The sequence below is a fragment of the Helianthus annuus genome, chromosome 15 (genome assembly GCF_002127325.2).
Source record: "Helianthus annuus cultivar XRQ/B chromosome 15, HanXRQr2.0-SUNRISE, whole genome shotgun sequence".
Taxonomy (NCBI): Eukaryota; Viridiplantae; Streptophyta; class Magnoliopsida; order Asterales; family Asteraceae; genus Helianthus; species Helianthus annuus.
Genome location: NC_035447.2, coordinates 6,723,587 through 6,738,534, shown reverse-complemented (window position 1 = coordinate 6,738,534; position 14,948 = coordinate 6,723,587).

Below are 14,948 nucleotides of genomic sequence, written 5' to 3'. Positions count from 1 at the left end.
GCGCAATTAGAAGCAATGAAAGAAGAGAATTGGAAGAAAGAAAGAATAATAGGTCAGTTGAAAGATTTGTCGGATGGGAATAACGGGTTGAAGACTCGATCCGGAAGGATATGGGTCCCACATACCTGTGGAGTGAAGGCGCTTCTACTTAATGAAGCTCATAAATCCCGTTATTCGATTCATCCAGGTGCGACCAAGATGTACAATGATTTGAAACAAAACTATTGGTGGCCCGGAATGAAGAGGGATGTGGTGAGGCATGTGGAAAAATGCTTGACATGTTTACAAGTCAAGGCGGAACACCAGAAACCATACGACAAACTACAACCGTTAGAAATTCCGGTTTGGAAATGGGAACATATTACAATGGACCTATTAACCAAGTTGCCTAAGACGAATCGTGGTTTCGATGCCATATTGGTAGTGGTGGATAGATTGACGAAAAGTGCTCACTTCATTCCGATTCGTGAGACTTATACGTCAGAAAAGATGTCAGAAGTTTACACTAATGAAATAATAGCACGTCATGGAGTGCCGGTATCCATCGTGTCTAATAGGGATACCCGGTTTACTTCAAATTTCTGGCGGGATTTCCAAGAGCAAATGGGAACCAAGTTGTTCATCAGCACTGCGTACCATCCTCAAACGGATGGACAGAGTGAAAGAACAATACAAACGTTGGGAGATATGCTGCGGGCTTGCATTATTGACTTCGGAGGTAGTTGGGATGTCCATCTACCCTTGGTCGAATTTGCATATAACAATAGTTATCACGCGAGCATTAAGATGGCCCCGTATGAACTGTTATATGGCAGAAAATGTCGAACTCCGGTATGTTGGGGAGAAGTGGGTCCACGAGGGTTAGCACCTACTGATATAATCCGAACTACGAATGAGAAAATCGACATAGTTCGAGCACACTTGAAAGCGGCTCAAGACAGGCAAAAGGCATATGCGGATAAAAGGAATAGGCCAATTGAATTTCAGGTTGGCGACATGGTTATGCTAAAAGTTTCCCCATGGAAGGGCATTATTAGATTTAGAAAAAGGGGGAAACTAAGCCCGAGATTTATTGGGCCATTCAGAATCACTGAACGGGTTGGTAAAGTAGCTTATCGTCTTGAATTACCCGAAGAGTTGAGTGGGATTCATAGCACATTCCACGTGTCACATCTCCGAAAATGTTTGGCCGACGAAACTACTCATATCCACTACGATGATATCGAGGTGGATAACAGCCTCAACTATACAGTAAAACCAATTGCGATTTTAGATCGTAAAGAGAAAAGTTTGAGGAACAAGGTGATTTATCATGTCAAGGTCAAATGGGAGCACAGAAAAGGTTCGGACACTACATGGGAATCCGAAGAGGAAATGCGACGTCTCCACCCTACATTATTTGGTACGTACTTCGGTTTCGAGGACAAAACCCTTTTTAAGGGGGGTGGACTTGTAACACCCCGAAAATATAAAACATTATATCATAATTATAAAGCATAAATAAATGGGAGTTTACTAACTAGGAATTCTAACCTAGTTAGTTAACTAGTCTAAAAATAGCTTATAATGTGATTAAAAGCTACCAAACTATATGTTGAACAAAATAGAGGGACCTTAGTTGTTAAATCTGAAACTTAATTAGATGGAACAAATAAAAAAAATAAACCAAACACTCCAAAAATTGAAGTGTTGGTCGATCAAGAAGAAGCAGGGGGCGACATCCCCATTCCAAAAAAACCCTAACCTCACAAAACAATCAAATTGAAGGCTTAAATCTGATCAAAAGCGAAATCTAAACATAGAATAGTGATCCTCATCACAAGAGGGTTACAAGGTATGTAAAAATTCGTGTTAATTCTTCGTTTGAAATTCTCATGATTTTGGAAAATCTGAAACTAGATGTTGCATGTGTGTTAATTGGTTAGATTAGGGATGATATAGTGTCTAGAAGTGAAACCTAAACAACTACATGTGAAATCATGTTCAAATTCAGGAAATTCCATGAACACCTTGAAGGTGGGTTATGGGTTTTACAAGATGAAGATGAACACTAGGGTTTAGAATGATTATTCTAGTGTAATTGATCATAGAAAGCAATTTCAGAAAAAGTATGATGTTTACATGCTAAATGAGAGCTTTATTGATGTTGAGTTAGCTAAATAGTAAGCTATGAACTTGAATATGAATGGTATGAAAATTCTGCCTATATAGAGTTTGTTGAAATGCCTCAAATGTCACGGCCCCCGACCCGGTTTGACCCGTTTTAGGAGCCGCGGGACAGAAATCCCGTGATATTTATTTATGTGATTTTAGCAGCGGAATTTTAACATCAGGATCGTTGAAAGCTAAAGACTTTTCCCGATTATTTCATTTCACAATTCGGGATAAAACCCCGATAATTTACAATAATAAGATTTTTCTGATAAATCTTTATTTTTAAACATATTTCTTTATTTTATATTGAGCCACTATTTCTGATAAATACTTTCTTACCGAATCGTAATACTCCTTTCCAAGGAGATACTTTCAAGAGTACTTTGTCTCCTATCTGGAATTCGAGTGGCTTGCGACGATTGTCTGCATAGCTTTTCTGGCGATCTCTGGCTGTTTTCAATCTTTCCTTGATTTGAGTTATCTTGTCTGTGGTTTCTTGTACGATTTCTGGACCTGATAATTGACTTTCTCCTATTTCCGCCCAACATACCGGTGTTCTGCACTTGCGTCCATACAGTGCTTCGAATGGAGCGGCTTCAATACTTGAGTGATAACTATTGTTATAGGAGAATTCAATTAATGGTAAATGGTTATCCCAATTACCTCCAAAGTCAATTACACATGCTCGGAGCATGTCTTCCAGAGTTTGGATCGTCCTTTCACTTTGTCCGTCTGTCTGTGGATGATATGTAGTACTTAGATTGAGTCGGGTTCCCATTGATTCTTGGAAGCTTGTCCAGAAACGGGAAGTGAAACGACTATCTCTATCCGATATGATGGAGAGTGGAACTCCATGTAAGGATACTATTTCATCTACGTACAATTTGGCTAACCTTTCCATGCTAAAGGTTTCCTTTATTGGTAGAAAATGAGCGGATTTGGTTAATCGGTCCACGATCACCCAAATAGCATCATTACCTTTTCTGGTTTTGGGTAACTTAGTAACAAAGTCCATTGTTATAAGTTCCCATTTCCATACAGGCATTTCTAACTGTTGTAGTAGACCTGAAGGTTTCTGATGTTCGGCTTTAACTTGTGAACAAGTTAAACACTTAGATACGTATTCGGCTATATCATTTTTCATTCCTATCCACCAAAATTTTTTTCTTAAATCTTGGTACATCTTATTGTTTCCTGGGTGTATAGTATACCTAGATTTATGAGCTTCCTCTAAAATCTTTGATCTTAAATTTCCCTGTTTAGGTATCCAAATTCTGCTTTTGTGGAATTTCCAAATTCCATCTTTTCCTTGTTCTAATTCTTTTAGGTAACCTTTCATTCCTTCGGCATCGTCCTTGATTGCCGTTTCCTGAATTTCCTTCAATTGTTCCATTAAATCAACTTGTAGATTTATTCTAAGAGCACGGACTCGCTTTGGCTGTTCATGATACTTACGACTTAAGGCATCTGCAACTACGTTTGCTTTTCCTTCGTGATATTGAATATCACAATCGTAATCACTCAGGATTTCCATCCATCTTCTTTGCCTCATGTTTAACTCTTTTTGCCCAAATATATATCTTAAACTCTTATGATCTGTATAAATAGTAAACTTACTTCCATACAGATAATGTCTCCATATTTTAAGGGCAAAGACTATAGCTCCTAATTCTAAATCATGAGTCGTATAGTTTTCTTCGTGCTTTTTCAATTGTCTGGAAGCATACGCAATTACCTTTTGCGTTGCATCAACACACATCCGTATCCTAATTTTGAAGCATCACAATACACTTCAAAATCTTCCGTTCCTTCTGGTAAAGCTAAGATTGGAGCATTGGTTAATTTCTGTTTTAAAATTCTGAAGGCTTCTTCTTGTTTAGGTCCCCACTCAAACTTAGTAGCTTTACAGGTTAGCTTAGTTAATGGTACAGCTATCTTGGAAAAGTCCTTAATAAATCGTCTATAATAACCGGCTAAACCTATAAAACTTCTAATTTCCATTGCAGTTTGCGGAACCTTCCAATTGGTAATTGCTTCTATCTTAGCAGGATCTACGTGAATACCTTCGTGATTCACCATGTGTCCTAAGAATTGCACTTCTTGTAGCCAAAATTCACACTTTGAGAATTTAGCGTACAACTTTTCTTTTCTTAACAAAGTTAAGAGTGCATGCAAGTGCTGGCAATGTTCGATCTGACTTTTTGAATAAATAAGTATATCATCTATGAAAACAATTACAAATTTATCCAAATATGGTTTACAGATTCTGTTCATCATGTCCATAAATGCTGCAGGTGCATTAGTTAATCCAAAGGGCATGACTGTAAACTCATAATGTCCATACCTAGTCCTAAAAGCAGTTTTAGGTATGTCTTCCTCTTAAACCTTTAATTGATGATATCCGGAGCGCAAGTCTATCTTAGAAAAATATCTAGCTCCTTGTAATTGATCGAAGAGATCATCAATCCTAGGTAATGGGTATCGATTCTTAATTGTAACCTTATTCAATTCTCTATAATCAATACACATTCTCATCGATCCATCTTTCTTTTTCACAAACAACACTGGTGCACCCCAAGGGGATGAACTAGGTTGTATAAATCCTTTACTTAGTAATTCATCTAATTGCTTTTTCAATTCTAGCATTTCGGTAGGAGCTAATCGATAGGGTGCCTTGGCTATCGGTGTAGTTCCTGGAATTAGATGAATCCTAAATTCTACCTCTCTATCTGGTGGTAATCCAGGTAAATCTTCTGGAAAAACATCTGGGTATTCTGAGACTACAGGAATTTCCTTAAGTTCTTTTCCTTTAGTACAAATGATTACTGAAATCATATATACTATTCCTTGTTTCCGTTCATAATTAGCAACTTTCATTACTGATATGAACTTCAGTGGCTTCCGAGGTTTATCTCCTGAAATCTTAATTATCTCTCCAGTAGGTGCTTGAATTTCTATAGAGTTTCTATCACAAATGATTTGAGCATGGTTGGCTATTAACCAATCCATTCCTAACACAACATCAAACTCGGCTAATTTCATAGGCAATAGGTTTGCAACAAATTTATGACCTGAGAGTTCTATTTCTACTTTTTGCAAAACCTGATTGATTTTTACTTAATTTCCATCTGCAGTTTTGACTGTAAAAATCTGCCTAACGGTAGTTAAAGGTAACTTAAGAGCTTGACAGAATGAAGTATTTATAAAACTTTGATTTGCACCAGAGTCAAATAATACTTTTGCATAAACGTTGTGAACTAGAAACGTACCGGCTATGACATCCGGAATGAGCTCTGCTTCTTGAGTAGTTAGCTGGAATGCTCTGGCATTCTTTTTAGTAGCTCCTTCGGCTGCCTTGGGTTTGTTATCTACTGGGTTGGCTAACTTAGGACATTCTGTTTTGAAATGTCCGGCTTCTCCACAATTGTAACAAATTATGGATCTCTTCCTACAGTTTTCTTCACGATGTCCTGTTGTCTTGCAAAAATTGCAAATTCTATTACATTTTCCAAAATGGTTCTTCCTGCAAATTTTGCAGAACGGCATAGTTGAAGATCGCCCTATTCCTCTCTTTTTGAAATTACTATTGTTACCCATCCTAAATCCTTGGGTAATTTTCTGGGCTAATTCCTTCTTCTTATCTTCATCTCTTGTGCGTATCAGTTCATCAGTTAGGGTGTTAGCTAATTCTACTGCATCGTCAATAGTGCGAGGTCTCGCAGCTTTAACGATATTTCGAATTTCGCTAATTAATCCCCAAATATAGCGAGAAATGAGTACCGGTTCTGGCGAAGCCAAGTTAGGTACCACTCTAGCATATTCAAAGAATGTCGAAGTATAACCACGACAATCCACACCTATCATCCGATGAGTTAGGAACTTATTTGCCATTTGTTCCTTTTCATACTCAGGACAGAATTTTCTTTCTACGAGATTTTTAAATTCTTCCCAAGTCATAGCATAAGCCCTATCTCTTCCTTTAGCTTGTAACACAGTGTTCCACCATTCGAGTGCTCCTTCTTTAAACAGATTCGATGCGTACATGACCTGATCATCTCTGGCACACTTGCTTATTGCAATCACTGCTTCGGTTTTCTCTAACCAACGCAGCGATGCAGGTGCCCCTTCATTGCCTGCAAATTCAGTGGGTTTACAAGCAAGGAATTCTTTGAAAGTGCAACCAGGTGTTGCAGCCTTTCGTTTCTTAGGGAGCAGCGTGTGCTGGAATTCATTATCATGATTAGTATGATTATTACCCCCGTTTATACTATTATTGAAGTTATCCTCAATAGTATGTTTACTAGGAATAATATGTTGTGGTTCGATTGGATTTTTCACAGCGGCAACAAATGCTGGAATAGCATTGGCTATCCCTTGAGCAACAATATTTTCAATATCTTGTCTAGTCATATATTGATCCCCTGGATGTTGCTCCGATTGATTAACCTCATTTACTGGTTCATTACCACTATTTGCCATCTGATAATATATAATAATTTTTATTAGTATTTGATAAATAGTAATCATACATAAACAATCAGACAATTTATAATACACGTATAGTCAAAACTATCGATTTCTAGATTCCATTTCATATCCGTTATAGTATGCATCACTACACACAGATATTTTACAAATTTTATTTGGAGTTATGTTACAAACTGATTTCACTTATTTACTATACTATTACACAACTATGGTTTACCACCTTCCTATCCCTCACCATTTGTTGTTCTAAAAACGCATTTCCCTTTCATCATACTTCCAAGCAATCTGTCCCCCTATCTCTCTGATTCTATTCCCTGCATCCATCAATTCTTCACCGAAATGGCGAAGTTCAGCCATATTCTCAGTGCTCATTGGTGGATTAGGTAGGGGTTCTGGGTCGAATTGTGGAAGGAAGGAATAAGGGTCGTTGACAATATTTTGAAATTGCCAATCATTCGTCCACCATTCTTCCATTTCTACAGGTTAGGCATGGACTATTGGTTCTGGGATTGCTGGTGCAAAATTCATAGGGATTGGATTTTCGATAGGATAGGTAAAAATATTTGTATTAACAGGCTGCATAATCTCACAGTTTGCCAATAGAGTATCTATCTCTTCCTGAAAAGTAATTCTCTTGTTTTGATTAGAGCTCTCTCCGATTTCTACCTGAGTTGGTCTAGAACTTTGCCCTACTTCCATTTCTATTTCTTGAGAATATTCCTCAAACTGTATTCCCGTTTGCCTAGTATCTTCCTCGACTTCAATTTCTATTTCTGGCTGTTTACCACGTTCTTTTGCTATTTCTAAAGGATTGTTTATTTTAGGAAGTTTAGGGACTGGCTTTTTCCTACGGATACGATGTCCCCACACATAATTCTTCTTTTTCTTTCGTTTTGGTTTTGCCAAAGGTGGAGCATGGAATTCTACAGGTTGATCTACATCAGCAAAGTATCCAGTAAATTCTTGAGAAACTTCTATCTTCACTGGGTAAAGATTGAGGTTCTGAAAAGCTTCAGATATCTCGTTCATGCTGTGTAGCATATATGCAAAATGCACAAAAATGCTAAGTTAAAACTTTGGAACAAAGTTTAACAGATAAACATCAAAGTTTTATTGCACACTATTTGTACAAAATACAAGAAAGAACACATATTCAGATTTATTTATTTACTTACTTACTAAGAAGTGCTATTACTAGATTTAGGGTACTTTAAAGATTTGCATTTTCTGCTACAGTAGCTAGCATATACAAATTTGCCCATTTTTCATCTAGCTTATCTTCCCAAGGTGATTTATTGATTAAATCATGGGTTTCCTTTTTAATCCTCTTTTCTCGGATTTGCTCCTTACTTTTCTTAATAATCATACTCCTTTTTCTAGGAGAAAGTGGGTTCTCATACTGTGCTTTACGCACAAATATTCCTTCTTCAGGAATTGTAGGGTGCTTTGAAAATTTAGTTTTGGATGAACTTCCTTCTTCATAAACTGACCTATCTAATTTAAGATAGATATCTTGCAGCGTTTGCTTACCCATACTATAACTAACAAATAATCAGTTTAAATAAAACACACAATCACAAAAGAGTAATCAGGAAAAATTAAGTATCGTTTAAATACTTAATTAGCTTAACTCAGTGGCTCTGATACCACCTTATTTCTGTCACGGCCCCCGACCCGGTTTGACCCGTTTCAGGAGCCGCGGGACAGAAATCCCGTGATATTTATTTATGTGATTTTAGCAGCGGAATTTTAACATCAGGATCGTTGAAAGCTAAAGACTTTTCCCGATTATTTCATTTCACAATTCGGGATAAAACCCCGATAATTTACAATAATAAGATTTTTCTGATAAATCTTTATTTTTAAACATATTTCTTTATTTTATATTGAGCCACTATTTTAAGCTTGAAATGCTCCTCGGCACTTTTCCTGATTTACAGTAGATCACCTGAAACATGTTTGAAAAAGATTTTGTCAGCGGGAAATACTGAGTGAATCATTCATTTTACTGAAAAGACACATTTATTATAATTCACAGTGTTAAGATCTTTTACGCATGTTTCTGATATCAACCAACTATCCACAGTATTTGTCACTCGACCGGATCTGTGACAGTGGTCATATCACCATTGGCTGCCCCAATGAATGACGTAAATCAATTAAATTAGGTTCGCCCACCTAAAATGATTTAAACTGTAGTAATGTGCACAATACCCCACATACTGGCTGTAATTTGGTGATTACATCAACTTAATCACTGTAATTATAATTATGAAAATAATTTAGAGTATTGTAAAACAGTTGATAAAAAGAGAATGACTCACATTGCAGATTTAGTACTGACAGAATATGATTTAGCCTTGTTAACCTAATTTCAACAATAATGCACACAAAACTGGGTTAGTGATCAATACAGCAGTCACGATAACTCACGAAATCAAATTCTCACAATGAACGACAAAGTGCAATACTTAAACATCCATCGATTTAACGACGAACGACAAAGTATTACCCTGATATGGGCGGCACTTAAACATTCTTTGGATATATTGATCTCGGAAAATGAATCGTAATAGCAATCGAGTGATTACCCTGTTTTGCGGCAGCAATTCGAGTGCAGTGTGTGTTTAATTGTAGTAAAACGACCTTAACTCGACGTACAGACAACGATTTTACGTCGTTTCAACTCCCAGATTCAAGTCCCAAGGCCCTCTATTTATACTGAAAATTGGCATCTCCCGCGTCTCGCGACAGAATTCGGGGAACCTCCCGCGTATCGCCTGGGATGCCAATTTAGGGTAGGGTAGGTTTCGTGTCCAGTAGCTTGGGTGAGTTAACAGTTTTGTTAAACTCAACTTAGACAACGAATAATAAGGATAATATCGATTAGGGTTTAACCCCCCCTGAGTTTTAGGGGCCCTGATCCTGATTCCAATTGTTTCGAAAATTTTAGGGTTAGTGCATAATTACTTGGGTGTCTCAATTAGGGTTTCCTTATTGACTAATTATTATTCTAATTATAAATTTTAATGAGAATTGTTACATCAAAGAAGGCTTAAAACCGAATTATTAAGTTAAAAACGCACAATTATGATGTATGACGAAATGTGCGTTATGTATGTGAAACAAAGAGTTCTAAACCTAAAGTGATTGAACTCTATAGGAAAGGAAGCCGGGACATCAAGCGGGCAAACCGGTGTAGAAGCACGTTTGAAGGGCTTGCTTTAAAGGTATGTAACTTGACCCGTTACATTAAGTAGATTGGATGATTATTATATGCGTAATTGGATTTTAGAATAAGGGTTGTTTTGAATTTAAGCGGTGATGTCGTTATATTGAATAATGGATCAGATTGGTTGGAACTCTTTGGTAGTCGTCACAATGGAGGATTCCTTAGACGAGCCAAACGGGTTGAATAATCAAGTACAACATGGTTAATGCTCCGGATTAAGATGAATTGAACCTTTGATAATGGAATATATATAACATATTAGAATTGTGAGATTTAATGTATTGGCATCCTAGAAACTGAAATCTGAGAGTTGGGTTTTAGTGAAATAACCAAACCAAACAAAAGCATGAATTTCCAGGTACTACCGTAAGTTACGGTGGTACCGTAACTTACGGTAGAGGTCAGGGACTTACGGTGGTTCACTTCTGCTTTGCGGTGGACCAAAAGACTTCCAGGACTCACCGTAACTTACGGTGACACCGTAAGTTACGGTGGAACCAGAAAACTTTTATTTATTTTATTTATCTAATATTTGATGTTGGATCTTATGTTTATGTGTTGTATAACAATGTCAAAACTAATACTTTAACGGTTTTGATCCTAGGTGATGAGGTGGATCATATGGATGATGGTCAAGCAACGTAGAAGAACCGAACACGACTCTTGAAGCTTCCGCAGTGTTTTAAATTTTACTTAGACTTTGTTCATGGGTTGTAAACTATTTCTTAATCAACTTTTAAAAAGTTTCAACTTTAGTCATTACTTGGCTAAAGTTGACGTACTTATAAACTCCATTAAGGAATGTTTTGTTATGTGACCAATATTTTAGGTGAGATGGTGTATTTTATTTATAAAATCAAGTTTAAAATTAAGGGTGTTAGAGTTAAAGGGTGGAGATACAATAGGAAGTTTATTTGGCTAGGAAAGATAGGAAGTGATCTTGACCATCCATTAAGTTAATCAAGGGCTAAGATTAAATCAGGGAAATTGAAAGGAAGAAAAGAGGCGCGTGAGTTTGTTCAAGGGCATTCTAGTCAATCCAAGCCAATAGTTTCTCTCTCCTCCAATTCTCCCCCATTTTTTAAACGTTAATAACTCTTTCATACGACATTATTTTTTTATAAAAATTGCACCAAAAAAACGAGCGTTTTTTTATCTTTAAAACGAGAATACTATTGCTATATTTAAAAAAAAAATTTTAAACCCAGTTGCGTAAAACGCAATAGAAAAACCACCAGTTACGTAAAACGCAATGAAAAAAAAACCTAAAAAATGACATTTTTCTAAAACGCAATGCACCAAAAACACAAAGAAATGACTTATTTGTAAAACGCAATGGCCAGAAAACACACAGAAATGTCTTATTTGTAAAACGCAATGGCTAGAAAACACATAAAAATGTGTTTTACCTAAAACGCAACGCACCAAAAACACAAAGAAATGACTTATTTGTAAAACGCAATGGCTAGAATACACTTAAAATGTCTGTTTTCTAAAACGCAATGGACTGAAAACACAAAGAAATGACTTATTTGTAAAACGCAATGGCCAGAATACACTTAAAATGTCTGTTTTCTAAAACGCAATGGACTGAAAACACATAAAAAAGTGTTTTACCTAAAACGCAATGCACCAAAAACACAAAGAAATATCTTATATGTAAAACACAATGGCCAGAAAACACTTAAAAATGACTAATTCTAAAACGCAATGGACTGAAAACACCTAAAAAATGTGTTTTACCTAAATGAGCCAATTTATGGAAAATTAAATTTTCTGATGCGTTTTTAGCTGAGCTCAACCCCAGCCAGGGGCTCTGCCCCTTGGACCCCGCCAGGGGCTGCCGCCCCTGGGACCCCGCTACCGGGGGCTGCCGCCCCCGGACCCCCGCAAAGATCTCGTAAAACGCAATGACTAAATCAAAAACCCAGATCATGAAAATGAAATTAAAGAATTTCTTACATGGATCGAAGCCGATTTCTTCATCAATTGACAAATTTTGAATGATAGAAACACTTATCAACGCTCGAATCGAACGAATCGAGTGATTATCTCCAAAATCACCGGAAAAAAACGAGATTTTTTTATGAAATTAAACTGGGTTTTCTTCAAAAAAAAGCTGAAGAACACGTTGATCAGGTTCTGAATCATTGATTGGTGATGAAAATCGCACTATAATGTAGTGATTATTGAGATAGAAAGTGAAGAAATAGTTGAAGATGGTGGGTTTTGAAAATGGTAGGTTTTGAATTTACTGGGTTTTGAAAAAGAAAGAAGAAGGAGTTGGATTGACTAAAATACCCTTTCTCTTTGTTTTAAAATTTGCCACATGTCATAATCCTATGGCTTTCTATCCTTCCTAGCGAAAATTAACTTCCTATTTGATCTTTTCCCTACACTTAAAAAAAAATTATGTCTGGACACATCATAGCTAGTCAAAACCAAAAATTCAATTTTCGGGATTTTGAAAACTGTTTGGTTTTGGTTTTACAGGATGGTATGGTTCAGTTTTGGTGTTCTATGTTTTGCATCTGGGCTGAAAAAATAGCCCAAAATAGTGAACTTGGGTTTGAAACTTTTAGCTTAAGTTTTTATATCAACTTATAATTGGTTGATTATCACACATTTGGGCATAAATTTTACTAATTTTTTTAAAAAACATTCAAAAATAAAATATTATAATCCTTAAATTCAGTAACAATATTCAAGTAAAAGGATGTGTCCATAAATTCATAAACATAGACATACATGCTTATTCATAATTTCAATATAAAAATATAAACATGTCATACACACTCATGTATGTATATGTACTTATTGTATACATACATATATGTTTAAATGATGTACATATTTTTTTTTTTTTGGTTTTTCAGTTTGATTTGGTTCGGTTCAATTATTGGGTACAAGCAAAACTAAACTAAAACTGAACCAAAAAATCAATTTTTAGATAAAGACGAAACCAAACCATCTGTTTTTTTTTTTTTTTTTTTTTGGGGTTCGGTTATTTCGGTTTTATGCTCACCCGTATGTAGTAACGTGTTGTTCTAGATATTATAAGATACAATTAACCCAATCAGTTACGAAGCTTTGTTAAGACCGATTTTTCGCTCATCGTGTTAATTTGATCGAACTAGTATACATTTCTAAACAGTATATACGTTCTTGAAGTTATTGTGAACATAATCTTAATCTTCACATATTTAATCCTTTTGATAAATTAAAAGATCTACATGTTGTTGGTGTTCATAAACTGGTGGAATTATGAACTTTAGTTAGATGTTTTTAACAATAGTGAAAATAATCAAAATATTCTGAGAATTTTTTATGAAGTGCAATACTTAAACAATGTACTTAACATACCAGTGTCCTATCATGTTGGGTAAGGTTTCAAGGCTACATTAAAAATAGAACAATGTTTGTCGTTGGATGTATATCCTACGATGACAATGGATGTATATCCTACGATGACAATTGGTTAGACTGCTGAGTATGGGGCGTTGGATGGGGTTTGGAAGGGGGTTTAACGTCGGCTACATCACCCCGGCTCGGCCGTTGGATTTGGCGTTGCCCGTTTGGCGTAATTATTCTGCCTAGCGTGAGGCGGGATGGCTGGGTGACGTGGCGGGCTCTGGATGGCTAAAGAAATTGGACGGTTTGGGTGGCCAAGCCAAACGGTCATTTTTTTTAATTTTTGAACAGTTTGAGGTAGCCGTTATGCTAAACCAAGTTTTTTGTAAAAAAAATTACATTTATACCTATAAATACCCAACTCCAAACTATATTCTCCCAATCTTCTTCACCCACACCTAGGCCTGTAAACGAACCAAACGAACACGAACGAGGCCTTGTTCGTGTTCGTTCGTTAAGGAAATAAATGTGTTCACGAACGGTTCATGAACACTTACCAAACGAGAATTTATGTTCGTGTTCGTTCATTAAGGAAATGAGTGTGTTCACGAACGGTTCACGAACACAAGCAAACACAAATAAATTTGGCGAACACGATGAAGGATAAAAGTGGATGGCCCAGAGAGTAGCACTAGAACTTGAATCCCTTATTGTGGAACGGAGGTAGATCATATTCGTCGATGTAAATAATGAGAAAAGAAAGGGAAATGGTGCATAAACAAGGTAAAAGAGGGTTTCCTAGTTTAATTGTTAGGGTAATGATATAAATAAAAGTTTAATAGTATAAAAAGTATAGATAAAATATATGAAAGTATAAAAATCTTTAATTAAAACACGAACATAAACGAACGAATGTTCACGAACACCTTACCGAACGTTCACGAACACAATTGAACGAACGAGACATTTGTTCATGTTCGTTCATTTAACTAATCGAACGGAATTTCTTGTTCATGTTCGTTCGTTTATTAAACGAACGAACATAAACGAACTTCCCACCGAACGGTTCACGAACTGTTCACTGAACGTTCGGTTCGTTTACAGCCCTACGGCCACACCCACACAAAAAAAAGGTAAAAAAAAACGCAGGTAAACATGGTGCATTGGACCGAAGAGGAAGAAATCGCACTTGTTACATCGATTGTCGATGCCCAACGTACTCTACATCGCAGTCAAACCGCGTATTGGGGTCGAGCTTTTCAACAATACCAACAGCAGGTCGGCAACACGTGTCACAACTTAAACGCGTGTCATTATAAATTGTCAAATTTAAAAAAATAAAAATAAAAGGAATGCCACGTGGCACCCCAACGTCGGCCTGGCCACGCCCCTTCCACACCCTACTTTTTTGAGTGCGGACTGGTGGAACCCACACCTATCATGTGACAACTCGTATTTTAACCGTCTTTTGTACTAAGTGTTAACTGTATGAACTATTTGTGATTACGTGAATTATATCGATTGAATGAATGCATGACTTAGCTACATGTTTATGTGTTACATGAACCAAACGTTTATCCGAACATCAAACCCATTCGGTTTACACACATCCGACTCGAGACCAAGAGGGCAACCCGGTAAAGGGTTCGGCCCACTTCCCTTGGTTCGCAAACACATACCCATTAGGGGTTTAGATTTCCATTTACTTGCAAACATCCTCACA